The sequence below is a fragment of the Notolepis coatsorum genome (assembly GCF_963971535.1).
Source record: "Notolepis coatsorum genome assembly, contig: SCAFFOLD_4460, whole genome shotgun sequence".
NCBI lineage: Eukaryota > Metazoa > Chordata > Actinopteri > Aulopiformes > Paralepididae > Notolepis > Notolepis coatsorum.
Window position 1 is genome coordinate 1 of NW_028173785.1, and position 13,172 is coordinate 13,172.

A 13,172-nucleotide genomic window follows, 5' to 3' on the forward strand; every position below is an offset into this window, starting at 1 on the left:
TCCAGAACTCAGTCCAGAACTCAGTCTACTCTCCAGAACTCAGTCCAGAACTCAGTCCAGAACTCAGTCCAGAACTCAGTCTACTCTCCAGAACTCAGTCCAGAACTCAGTCTACTCTCCAGAACTCAGTCCAGAACTCAGTCCAGAACTCAGTCCAGAACTCAGTCTACTCTCCAGAACTCAGTCCAGAACTCAGTCTACTCTCCAGAACTCAGTCCAGAACTCAGTCCAGACTGCAGGAGAAAGTGGCCCGAATCTGCACTCAGATCAGATTATTTGGACAACATTTTGTGAACAGCACAAATCACTGAACTTTTGCAATATGACCTCAGTCTGAATAACAGTCATGTGACCTCAGTCTGAACAGTCATGTGACCTCAGGTTTCTGTTCTGGATCTATTGTGACCTGTTTCTCTTGGACCTGTACAGCCCATGGGGGCAATCTGTTGTGATTTCGGGCTCTACAAATACATTTGATTTGAATAACGACAAAATAAGTACTTGAATATGCAAAAAAACGTTTTATTTTTCATAGCTTATTCGTCAAACGCATAACAGTGGCAATAGTGTCGTATAAAAAAAAATAGAGTGACTCTGAGGAACGTCCATATTCTGTACATATTAACACGAGGCCAGAGGACAGAGAGCGCCCCCTGCTGGAGGATATTAACACGCGAGGCCGACACCCATCGGTCAGATGTAGCCGATGACGTCGTTGCAGATGATGGGCTGGCGGCTGCCCGAGCGCATCAGAGCGGTGAACTGGTGGAAGCTGCGGTCCTGGTCGCTCAGACCCGAGTGGGACTGGTGGAAGAAGGGGGCGCGGCGGGGGGGGGGGCGGCGGCTGCTGCTGCTGCTGCTGCATGCCCGCCGGGCAGGACAGGCGCTTGGTGGGCGCGCCGGCGGACCCCCTGTCTGCGCGGCCCCCCGCGGGCCTCATCCTCACCCGGCCCTCCACGCTCCGGGACATCCCCGCCAGCCTCCTCCGCACGGTCACCAGGAACCCCTTGGCGAGGAGCCTCCGCCCCCCGGAGCCGGGCCGCCGCCCCTCCTCCCCCTCCTCCTCCCCCGCGGGGGGCCGCTGCTCCGGGTGGTCCGGCAGCTCCATCCAGTTCTGCACGAGGTCGGCGAAGCTGTTGTCGCCCAGCACCAGCGGCCGGCGGTTGCGGCCCCTCGTCAGCAGAGACGCGGTCCAGTCGGGCTCGCCGCACCCCCCGGCCCCCCCAGCCGCCTCGAACGACGTCCAGCGCTCCAGGCAGGCGTCCGAGCTGGACTTGGGCCGGGCGGAGGCCCTGTTGGTGCGCAGGCAGGCGGAGGAGGACACCCGCACGTTCCTGGTCCTGCGCAGCAGCAGCAGGGCCTCGTCCCGCCAGGACGCCTCGGAGTAGCCCGAGTCCAGCTCCAGGCTCTTCTCGCTGCCGGGGGGGGAGCCCAGGCCCGGCCCGGAGCCCAGGCTGCTGCCCGCGTCCTCCTCCCCGTCCTCCCCGTCCTCCTCGTCCTCCTCCAGGGGGCTGGCCAGGCAGCAGGCGGAGTCGTACGTGCTGCTGGCGTCCGACATGCGCAGGCGGGCGTGGTGGTGGCGCTCCCGCTGCAGCAGCGCCCTCTGGTGACAGGCGCGCGCCACGGCGGAGGAGCGGCGGTGGGCGAGGGAGGAGACGGGGGGCGTGGCCAGCGGGGGGGCGGGCTGCGGCCCAGGGGGGGTGGCCGGCGGGGGGCAGGTCCTGACGCGCTGCAGCGACCTCAGCATGTCCTGCATCTGCTCCCGGAGGCAGCCGCCGGACTCACGGAGACACAGCTGCTGGGGCAGAGAGGGCAGAGGGGGCAGAGGTCAACAGCAGAGAGGGCAGAGGGCAACACTCAGTCAACAGCAGAGAGGGCAGAGAGGGCAGAGGGTCAACACTCAGTCAACAGCAGAGAGGGCAGAGAGGGCAACACTCAGTCAACAGCAGAGAGGGCAGAGAGGGCAGAGAGGGCAACACTCAGTCAACAGCAGAGAGGGCAACACTCAGTCAACAGCAGAGAGGGCAGAGGGGGCAACACTCAGTCAACAGCAGAGAGGGCAGAGAGGGCAACACTCAGTCAACAGCAGAGAGGGCAGAGAGGGCAGAGGTCAACAGCAGAGAGGGCAGAGAGGGCAACACTCAGTCAACAGCAGAGAGGGAAATGGACATTTTGAACCGTGGGAATTGTAGTTTTTTGCAGCCATTTTGTAGAGGACAGTCATAGCTTTCGGCCAGCGTTGACATTTTTCCAAACTACATTTCCCTTCAAGTTCTATGGGGGTTCAAAGTTCAGAGTTGAATTATGAATATGTCAATAACTGTTATTATTCTTGATAATAAGCCACAAAACGTAACGATTTGACAAATATTGAAACGCAGTTAGTTTCTCCTCCCTATTGTTAGCATATAGGAACAACTAGATCTGAAATTAGTTTCAAAATGGTTGCACTATGAGAAAAATAAAAAAGTACAGATTATTATCTGTTATTATGCACGCCTGGTGATACTAAATCCAAATTGAACTCGGGCATTTGAAAGATACTATATGTATATATATATAAATGTGCGAATTGGCTATAATAAGGTAATGTATAAGCATATATTCTATATTCTATAATAATATTTCAAATTGCATTGGTCCGGATGGGAGAATTCAGTACTGTATCTACAGAACCTTCGGTTTTATCATCTTCCCTTTATTAATTTCCTTAGATCTTTTGTACACATGATCTCAAGAGGGTACTGAACGAGGTCAGTGGCAGTTTTTTAAGTCTGGTCATTATTATCATGGTGTTATTCACTGTCAAAGATGAAAAGAAAAATCATAATTCATATTTTCCTTTGTTTCATCACAATTTAAGCAAGCCTAGTAATAGACACAATATTTCTGACACTGAAAATACATTCACTGAGGTCCATAGATGTACCTAGATACCAAGAATATGCAAATAGCCCTTGTAGAAGTGGAACAATATTCCATTTACCTAGGTATACATTTTATGCAGATTTTCACCTGGGGTGGAAATCTACATTTTTTTTTTATCCACTTTTTTTCTCCTTCTTTTTCTGTTTTTCTCCCATCCCAATTTAGTCGTGCCAATTCCCCCCCTCCCCTGTCTTCATCTTTGCTCACATGTGCCCCCCACTGGCCGGTCGTAGGGAGGGTTGAAGATACTATCGCATGTCCCCTCTGATACATGTGGAGGCAGCCAGTCACATCTTTTCACCTGCCAGCGCGGACTCTCATTGGCGAGGTGTAACGTGTGGGAGGCTCACACTGCCCTCGACATCTCCTGTCCTCGCTGTGCAGGCGCCCCGACCGACCTGTAGGAGTCGCTGTTTACAACGACCAGATTACCACCCATCGACTCCCTTCCCGCTGACTCTGCCAATTGAGTCAGTATGACGGCCGGCCCAAGCCGGAGGCAACGATGACAGCCGGATTCAATACCAGTGTCTCACGCGTTGGTGACGAGCGCTTAGACCGCTGCGCCACCCAGCTGCTTGAGGCAGCCTAATTGATCTATAAAAAATGCACATGCTACTGTTTCTGTTTGTTTATTAAAACCGGTTGATAGGCCGATGCAATGCTGGTATTATATTATAGGCTACGATGGTGAATGGTGTCATTTTGATTTATTTGTCGGGTCAGCTGAGTCGATCAGCGTTCTGAAGGATTATCTGAAGTGCCTATTTATGTGCCATACCCTTTGATTTTAATGATCCATTCTATTAAAAAGAATAACTGAATGTAACTGAAACTGAACATTTTAACTGAATTTAAACTGAAACAGAAAATAACAATTTTGTGTTTTTATTTTATTTTTATTTTTAATTTGGGGGGGGGGGGGGGGGGAATTTGCTGCCGTCCATAAACTTACATTAGTGCATGAGCTGCCTGGCTTTTAAGCTCACCTGCACTAAGCATGAGCTGCCTGGCTTTTAAGCTCACCTGCACTAAGCTGAGGGCAGAGTGGATCTAAGGACCGAACTAAACCCTCACTAGAACAAAAGGAGCGCTCCCTCACTAGAACAAAAGGAGCGCTCCCTGAACAGGCTGGCTGGCTGCTGACTTTAGTTTGCCTATAAAAAGATCATCAATACATACATACCTCATACTATAGTCGACCCATATACCTGTATGATAATTGATAACATGTGCAATAGTGCTGTATATTCCGCATATATACATTTATATATTTAAATGTACAACATACTGTATATATATATCCATAATATAAATTCAGCGTGTATTTACAGTTGCATTCTGTCAGATAGATTAGACTGTTTCGCTTAGATTAGATTAAAATGTAATGTATTGTCAGAATAGAGGTTTGGCATCCAACCAGCGTGTTGTAACAGTAAAGTGCAACAGTGATATACAACGTACAGGTGATTAAACTGGGTATAAAATAAATATATAAATTAGTACTACTGAGTAACAGTGCTAATCAGATGTGTGTGCAGAGTTGTAGTATTAATATGTACAGTGATACAGGTATAAAGACACTATGGTAGTAAGTCATACTGACCAGCAGTGTAACTAGTAAGAGTAGGTAAGAGATATGTACAGATATAGATATAGTATTAATATGTACAGTGATACAGGTATAAAGACACTATGGTAGTAAGTCATACTGACCAGCAGTGTAACTAGTAAGAGTAGGTAAGAGATATGTACAGATATAGATATAGTATTAATATGTACAGTGATACAGGTATAAAGACACTATGGTAGTAAGTCATGCTGGCCAGCAGTGTAACTAGTAAGAGTAGGTAAGAGATATGTACAGATATAGATATAGTATTAATATGTACAGTGATACAGGTATAAAGACACTATGGTAGTAAGTCATACTGGCCAGCAGTGTAACTAGTGAGAGTAGGTAAGAGATATGTACAGATATATAGATATAGTATTAATATGTACAGTGATACAGGTATAAAGACACTATGGTAGTAAGTCATACTGGCCAGCAGCGTAACTAGTGAGAGTAAGTAAGAGATATGTACAGATATATAGATATAGTATTAATATGTACAGTGATACAGGTATAAAGACACTATGGTAGTAAGTCATACTGGCCAGCAGTGTAACTAGTAAGAGTAAGTAAGAGATATGTACAGATATAGATATAGTATTAATATGTACAGTGATACAGGTATAAAGACACTATGGTAGTAAGTCATACTGGCCAGCAGTGTAACTAGTGAGAGTAGGTAAGAGATATGTACAGATATAGATATAGATATAGTATTAATATGTACAGTGATACAGGTATAAAGACACTATGGTAGTAAGTCATACTGGCCAGCAGTGTAACTAGTAAGAGTAGGTAAGAGATATGTACAGATATAGATATAGTATTAATATGTACAGTGATACAGGTATAAAGACACTATGGTAGTAAGTCATACTGACCAGCAGTGTAACTAGTAAGAGTAGGTAAGAGATATGTACAGATATAGATATAGTATTAATATGTACAGTGATACAGGTATAAAGACACTATGGTAGTAAGTCATGCTGGCCAGCAGTGTAACTAGTAAGAGTAGGTAAGAGATATGTACAGATATAGATATAGTATTAATATGTACAGTGATACAGGTATAAAGACACTATGGTAGTAAGTCATACTGGCCAGCAGTGTAACTAGTAAGAGTAGGTAAGAGATATGTACAGATATAGATATAGTATTAATATGTACAGTAATACAGGTATAAAGACACTATGGTAGTAAGTCATACTGGCCAGCAGTGTAACTAGTGAGAGTAGGTAAGAGATATGTACAGATATAGATATAGATATAGTATTAATATGTACAGTGATACAGGTATAAAGACACTATGGTAGTAAGTCATACTGGCCAGCAGTGTAACTAGTAAGAGTAGGTAAGAGATATGTACAGATATAGATATAGTATTAATATGTACAGTGATACAGGTATAAAGACACTATGGTAGTAAGTCATACTGGCCAGCAGTGTAACTAGTAAGAGTAGGTAAGAGATATGTACAGATATAGATATAGTATTAATATGTACAGTGATACAGGTATAAAGACACTATGGTAGTAAGTCATACTGGCCAGCAGTGTAACTAGTAAGAGTAGGTAAGAGATATGTACAGATATAGATATAGTATTAATATGTACAGTGATACAGGTATAAAGACACTATGGTAGTAAGTCATACTGGCCAGCAGTGTAACTAGTAAGAGTAGGTAAGAGATATGTACAGATATAGATATAGTATTAATATGTACAGTGATACAGGTATAAAGACACTATGGTAGTAAGTCATACTGGCCAGCAGTGTAACTAGTAAGAGTAGGTAAGAGATATGTACAGATATAGATATAGTATTAATATGTACAGTGATACAGGTATAAAGACACTATGGTAGTAAGTCATACTGGCCAGCAGTGTAACTAGTGAGAGTAGGTAAGAGATATGTACAGATATAGATATAGTATTAATATGTACAGTGATACAGGTATAAAGACACTATGGTAGTAAGTCATACTGGCCAGCAGTGTAACTAGTGAGAGTAGGTAAGAGATATGTACAGATATAGATATAGTATTAATATGTACAGTGATACAGGTATAAAGACACTATGGTAGTAAGTCATACTGGCCAGCAGTGTAACTAGTAAGAGTAGGTAAGAGATATGTACAGATATAGATATAGTATTAATATGTACAGTGATACAGGTATAAAGACACTATGGTAGTAAGTCATACTGGCCAGCAGTGTAACTAGTAAGAGTAGGTAAGAGATATGTACAGATATAGATATAGTATTAATATGTACAGTGATACAGGTATAAAGACACTATGGTAGTAAGTCATACTGGCCAGCAGTGTAACTAGTAAGAGTAGGTAAGAGATATGTACAGATATAGATATAGTATTAATATGTACAGTGATACAGGTATAAAGACACTATGGTAGTAAGTCATACTGGCCAGCAGTGTAACTAGTAAGAGTAGGTAAGAGATATGTACAGATATAGATATAGTATTAATATGTACAGTGATACAGGTATAAAGACACTATGGTAGTAAGTCATACTGGCCAGCAGCGTAACTAGTAGGTAAGAGATATGTACAGATATAGATATAGTATTAATATATACAGTGAACTGTCTGAACTAGAGATGTTCCGATACCATTTTTCCCTTTCCGATCCGATTCCGATACCTAATCTTTGGGTATCGGCCGATACCGATATTTATCCGATACCAGTGCATAAAAAAAAATTAAAAAAATTTTTATATAAATTATACTTTTTTTTTTTTTTTTTTTTTTTTCAGATACTGTTATACTGTTTTTTAGTAATAACTAGAACGTATGGTATTTATTCAACAACAGGTGATTGTATAGATTTGTATTAGTATCATTAATCAATGAGTATGGGCTGCAGCACTGCAGATATACCCTACTCCAATGATCCACACGGACATTAAACGGTGTTGCACTCGCTACTCAGTGGCTCTGCAGATATACCCTATTCAGTCTGTAAGCTAGTGGCAGACGTTCATGTTGTGATTTTTGATGCAAAATAAATATTCAACATTCTCTTTTGAAACTCCGCCTCAGACTCTTATCCTTTGGCACTTGCTGTACTTTGCTTGCAGGTCTGCAGCCATTATTGCTGGATTATGTGAATAGCACCAACTTTAGACACGGTAACGTTATCAAGCTAAGCTAACTGACCTAGCTCGCCTTCCCGCATCGACATTAAGATAACGTTAGTAATAGTCAGCTAACGCTAGTCCGTAGCTACTTAACTTAAATACAATTCAGCGTGGGTGCATTATTGTTGATAGACGGTCACGGACAGTGTTAGGTCCTGGAGAAAGGACAGGCGATCATCTGATTTGATGTAACGTTAAAAGCGGATGTTGTTCCAACTAGCTATCTTTCCAGCTAATGCTATCATAACACCAGCCAAACACATCCCGATTCCCGTCCGAGCTCCCCGTCACACCGCACTGTCGGGGACAATGGAATTTAAGAAAGTGTATCTGCTGTTAAAATGACACAGCATCACACTTTAAAACATGTTCATTTTATAATCCTCACTCTCCGCAGGACTCGGCAGGAGATAAATTACATCATGGGATCGGAGGCTAGAATTTACGTGTACTCGCCGATACCGATACTAGCATTTTAGGCAGTATCGGCGGCATTTCCGATACTAGTATCGGTATCGGAACAACTCTAGTCTGAACAGTCACGTGACCTCAGTCTGAACTGTCCTGTCAGAACGCACGCAACGTCACTCCAGTCCAGACTGACATTCATCACAGTTCTGCGAGTCACTCTGTGAATAAACCCTACTGGACTAAATAGTTGCATAACACTTCACTGACTCATACTCTTTGCACATTACTTGCCCAATTGCACAACCCTGGCCTATTCCTATTTTATCTTTATTGTAGAATAGAATACAAATACTTTAATCCTCCTGAGGGAAATTTGGCGCTACAAACCGCTCACAGTAAACATTTAGGTAGACAGAACAAAGTCATGAATAAGAATAACACACGAGAAAATAGCCTAAGAATAAAGGATCAAATAAGCCAAAATTCTCAGATTCTATTGTGCTATATTAAATTTAGTTTATATCCCGTTTAATATTATTCAACCTCTTATTTACAGTTGTACAGCCCCGGCCTATATTTTATTTTATTTCATAATTATATTATATTCTATTGTGCTCAACTTAGTTCATATTTAATTGAATCTTTATTGTATTATCTGTCTGTTAATGTCTGTCCGCTAATGTCGCACCGAAAACTACCAAAAGCAAATTCCTTGTATGTGAAAACTACTTGGCAAATAAAGACCTTTCTGGTTCTGATTCTGATGGAGGTGGTCAGTGGAGGGACAGCAGCCACAGATAGACTCTCAAGCGGCCCGGTTGGTGTTGGTCCACCAAGGCTCGCTCAGTTCAATAGTGGGTTTTTTATGCTTTCTCTCGTGCCGAGTTATTTGCTGAAAGACAATCAGCACATTACGTTTAGTCGTAGGTCAGCAGAAATACACTCTACTTATACGTCTTTAGAAACGCACGCTTCTGGGATTAACTAGTAAGGCTGTAACTTTCCAGAGACCAATACAGTTGTCGTCATTCTACAGAGTCGTGTCGTTAAGGACACCTGAGAACAATACTATCACCTCCACACTGTGACCCTCCAGCTGACTGCAGACTTAGGCGTGTGGGAGAGACCAGACGAGGGGCGCGTGGGGGAGAGACCAGACGAGGGGCGCGTGGGGGAGAGACCAGACGAGGGGCGCGTGGGGGAGATACCAGACGAGGGGCGCATGGGGGAGAGACCAGACGAGGGGCGCGTGGGGGAGAGACCAGACGAGGGGCGCGTGGGGGAGAGACCAGACGAGGGGCGCGTGGGGGAGAGACCAGACGAGGGGCGCGTGGGGGAGAGACCAGACGAGGGGCGCGTGGGGGAGAGACCAGAGGAGGGGCGCGTGGGGGAGAGACCAGATGAGGGGCGCGTGGGGGAGAGACCAGACGAGGGGCGCGTGGGGGAGAGACCAGAGGAGGGGCACGTGGGGGAGAGACCAGACGAGGGGCGCGTGGGGGAGAGACCAGACGAGGGGCGTGGGGGGGAGAGACCAGACGAGGGGCGCGTGGGGGAGAGACCAGACGAGGGGCGCGTGGGGGAGAGACCACACTGAGTAAACAGCCATCACTGATATAGAGTGTCTGGTCAGTAACATGGGTCTCTCAGTCCCTCCACTCTGCAGTAAACAGTCATCACTGATACAGAGTGTCTGGTCAGTAACATGGGTCTCCCAGTCCCTCCACTCTGCAGTAAACAGCCATCACTGATATAGAGTGTCTGGTCAGTAACATGGGTCTCTCAGTCCCTCCTGCTCTGCAGTAAACAGGCATCACTGATATAGAGTGTCTGGTCAGTAACATGGGTCTCCCAGTCCCTCCGCTCTGCAGTAAACAGACATCACTGGTATAGAGTGTCTGGTCAGTAACATGGGTCTCTCAGTCCCTCCACTCTGCAGTAAACAGCCATCACTGATATAGAGTGTCTGGTCAGTAACATGGGTCTCTCAGTCCCTCCACTCTGCAGTAAACAGACATCACTGGTATAGAGTGTCTGGTCAGTAACATGGGTCTCCCAGTCCCTCCACTCTGCAGTAAACAGACATCACTGATATATAGTGTCTGGTCAGTAACATGGGTCTATCAGTCCCTCCACTCTGCAGTAAACAGACATCACTGATATAGAGTGTCTGGTCAGTAACATGGGTCTCTCAGTCCCTCCACTCTGCAGTAAACAGCCATCACTGATATAGTGTCTGGTCAGTAACATGGGTCTCCCAGTCCCTCCACTCTGCAGTAAACAGTCATCACTGATATAGAGTGTCTGGTCAGTAACATGGGTCTCCCAGTCCCTCCACTCTGCAGTAAACAGCCACCACTGATATAGAGTGTCTGGTCAGTAACATGGGTCTCCCAGTCCCTCCACTCTGCAGTAAACAGCCATCACTGATATAGTGTCTGGTCAGTAACATGGGTCTCCCAGTCCCTCCACTCTGCAGTAAACAGTCATCACTGGTATAGAGTGTCTGGTCAGTAACATGGGTCTCCCAGTCCCTCCACTCTGCAGTAAACAGTCATCACTGATATAGAGTGTCTGGTCAGTAACATGGGTCTCCCAGTCCCTCCACTCTGCAGTAAACAGCCACCACTGATATAGAGTGTCTGGTCAGTAACATGGGTCTCCCAGTCCCTCCACTCTGCAGTAAACAGCCATCACTGATATAGTGTCTGGTCAGTAACATGGGTCTCCCAGTCCCTCCACTCTGCAGTAAACAGCCACCACTGATATAGAGTGTCTGGTCAGTAACATGGGTCTCCCAGTCCCTCCACTCTGCAGTAAACAGCCATCACTGATATAGTGTCTGGTCAGTAACATGGGTCTCCCAGTCCCTCCACTCTGCAGTAAACAGTCATCACTGATATCGTGTCTGGTCAGTAACATGGGTCTCCCAGTCCCTCCACTCTGCAGTAAACAGCCATCACTGATATAGTGTCTGGTCAGTAACATGGGTCTCCCAGTCCCTCCACTCTGCAGTAAACAGTCATCACTGATATCGTGTCTGGTCAGTAACATGGGTCTCCCAGTCCCTCCACTCTGCAGTAAACAGCCATCACTGATATAGTGTCTGGTCAGTAACATGGGTCTCTCAGTCCCTCCTGCTCTGCAGTAAACAGCCATCACTGATATAGAGTATGTACACAGAGTAGTATAAATGTTCTGGTATCCCTTCCCACTCTCCTGATTGGATAATGGAAAGGGATACCAGGACACTCTATATCAGTGATGGCTGTCGGAATGTAGAGCTATTTAACACTTGTTTTAACCAAGAAATACCACTTACAGCACCTTTTGATGTGTGAGGCATGCAGTTGAAGCATGGCCACGTGCTTCCTAACTTTGGAGAATAGCTCAGCTGTCGGTATGTTTACTCAGAGCAACGGTATCATATGATGAATGGACGCACTGTATCTGAGCAATTGTATTCCATTATGCAATCTGTATTTGAGCATCGCTGTCCGTTCGACCGTCTGTCAAATGTTACCACAGAGAGACTCAGAAGGAGCTTCTATCCCCAGGCCATCAGGATGCTCAATGACAAGAACACTACGTAACAACCCATCATCTACACTCACAGAACACACATCCACACGCACACACTCACTTTAAACAGACAACTCACGCTAGCACCCTTAACTCACTTTAGACACTTTAACACACTTTATATTTATTGGTAAAGAGATTTGCACTACAATTCATACCGCATTGCACCTTATACCCTAAGTTGTACCTCATCCCATTTCTGCATTGTACTGTATATATTGTCTGTATTGTACTGTAACTCAGTTACTAATTTTTCTACTCTGTATTGTATATTGTATATATGTATATTGTATATATTGAACACTTTTGTTTACACTTTGTTTACGTACTTTTGACTTTCTATTTTATATTTTGTGTATCTAGCACACTCTCTGGAGAAAAACAGAAAAAAGCATTTCATATTTTAAAGTATTTCTGTATGACAACTAATAAAGAAACTTGAACTTGAAACTTCATTGTTTGCATTATGTTCTTTATTTTGTACTTTAGTTGTATATTGTATATTTTGTAGCGTTTGGTCTTTATTGTTTTTTTTTTTACTGTATGAAGCACAATCTACAGAACCAAGCATTTCACTGTAATGTACATGTGCCGTATGGGGCAAATAAAGAAAAACTTGAAAAACTGAGCGTCATCTGGTAATTTTTTAACTATCAGCTAATTTTATTCAACCAAAACGGTGTAAAATGCTATTCATAAATGGTTCAAATGCGTTGAATTCAGCTCAATTCGATTTCAAACGGCACATTTGTTATTATGTAATAGGTAGGCTATAGGTTACTAATAATTATTTAATAAATATCCAGAACACTAATGTCGTTTCTTGAACCACTACGGGTTTTTACAGAGCTGTAGCTGAGTCTACTTTTTAACTAGTGTTTTGAAATGTGTTACACTACTCAATGAATAAAGGTATAGAGTACACAATGGAATCAAATAAATAAATAAAAAAAGCGCACTTACCATTTATTTCCCTTTCATCCGCCAAAAAGGTTTAATTTCTAAAACAAGGGACAAAAAAAACTCGACATTAATTGCTGTGCGACTATAATTACAATACAGTGCGTTACAGTTGGAAACCAAAGCGCGTTTAAATGAAATACAACACTCACACGTTTGATGAGGTATTTTGTATCCAGTGGAAGTCATTAGTCCAATAAAAAGGTAATATGTTCCTAAATCCCTCGGTGAGCTTCAGATGAGATCAGTCTGCAGAGAGGATGAGGTTCTACAGAGAGGAGGATGTTCTGCAGAGAGGATGAGGTTCTGCAGAGAGGATGATGTTCTGCAGAGAGGGGGATGTTCTTTTAACGAGTAATCAGTTGATTTTGTTCCTTTCTTTATTCAGACTCCTGGCTTCGGCTTCGTTTTGAGTTTCAAGTGTGTTTTTTTTTCTCTTCAAAACGTTCAAAAGAACTCCTCTCTCTCTCTCTCTCTCTCTCTCTCTCTCTCTCCTCTCTCTCTCTCTCTCTCTCTCTCTG

General features: G+C 44.1%; 1 pseudogene across 1 annotated transcript; it reads right to left on the reverse strand.

The window, feature by feature from the left end:
- Positions 1-563: 563 nt before the first annotated feature.
- On the reverse strand, positions 564-13,107 carry LOC311247566 (PAK4-inhibitor inka1-like; annotated as a pseudogene). Its single transcript, XR_014621015.1, has 3 exons — positions 12,804-13,107; positions 12,655-12,692; positions 564-1,798 (listed from the first exon to the last, which is right to left on the reverse strand). The product of XR_014621015.1 is annotated as a PAK4-inhibitor inka1-like (transcript).
- Positions 13,108-13,172: the final 65 nt, after the last annotated feature.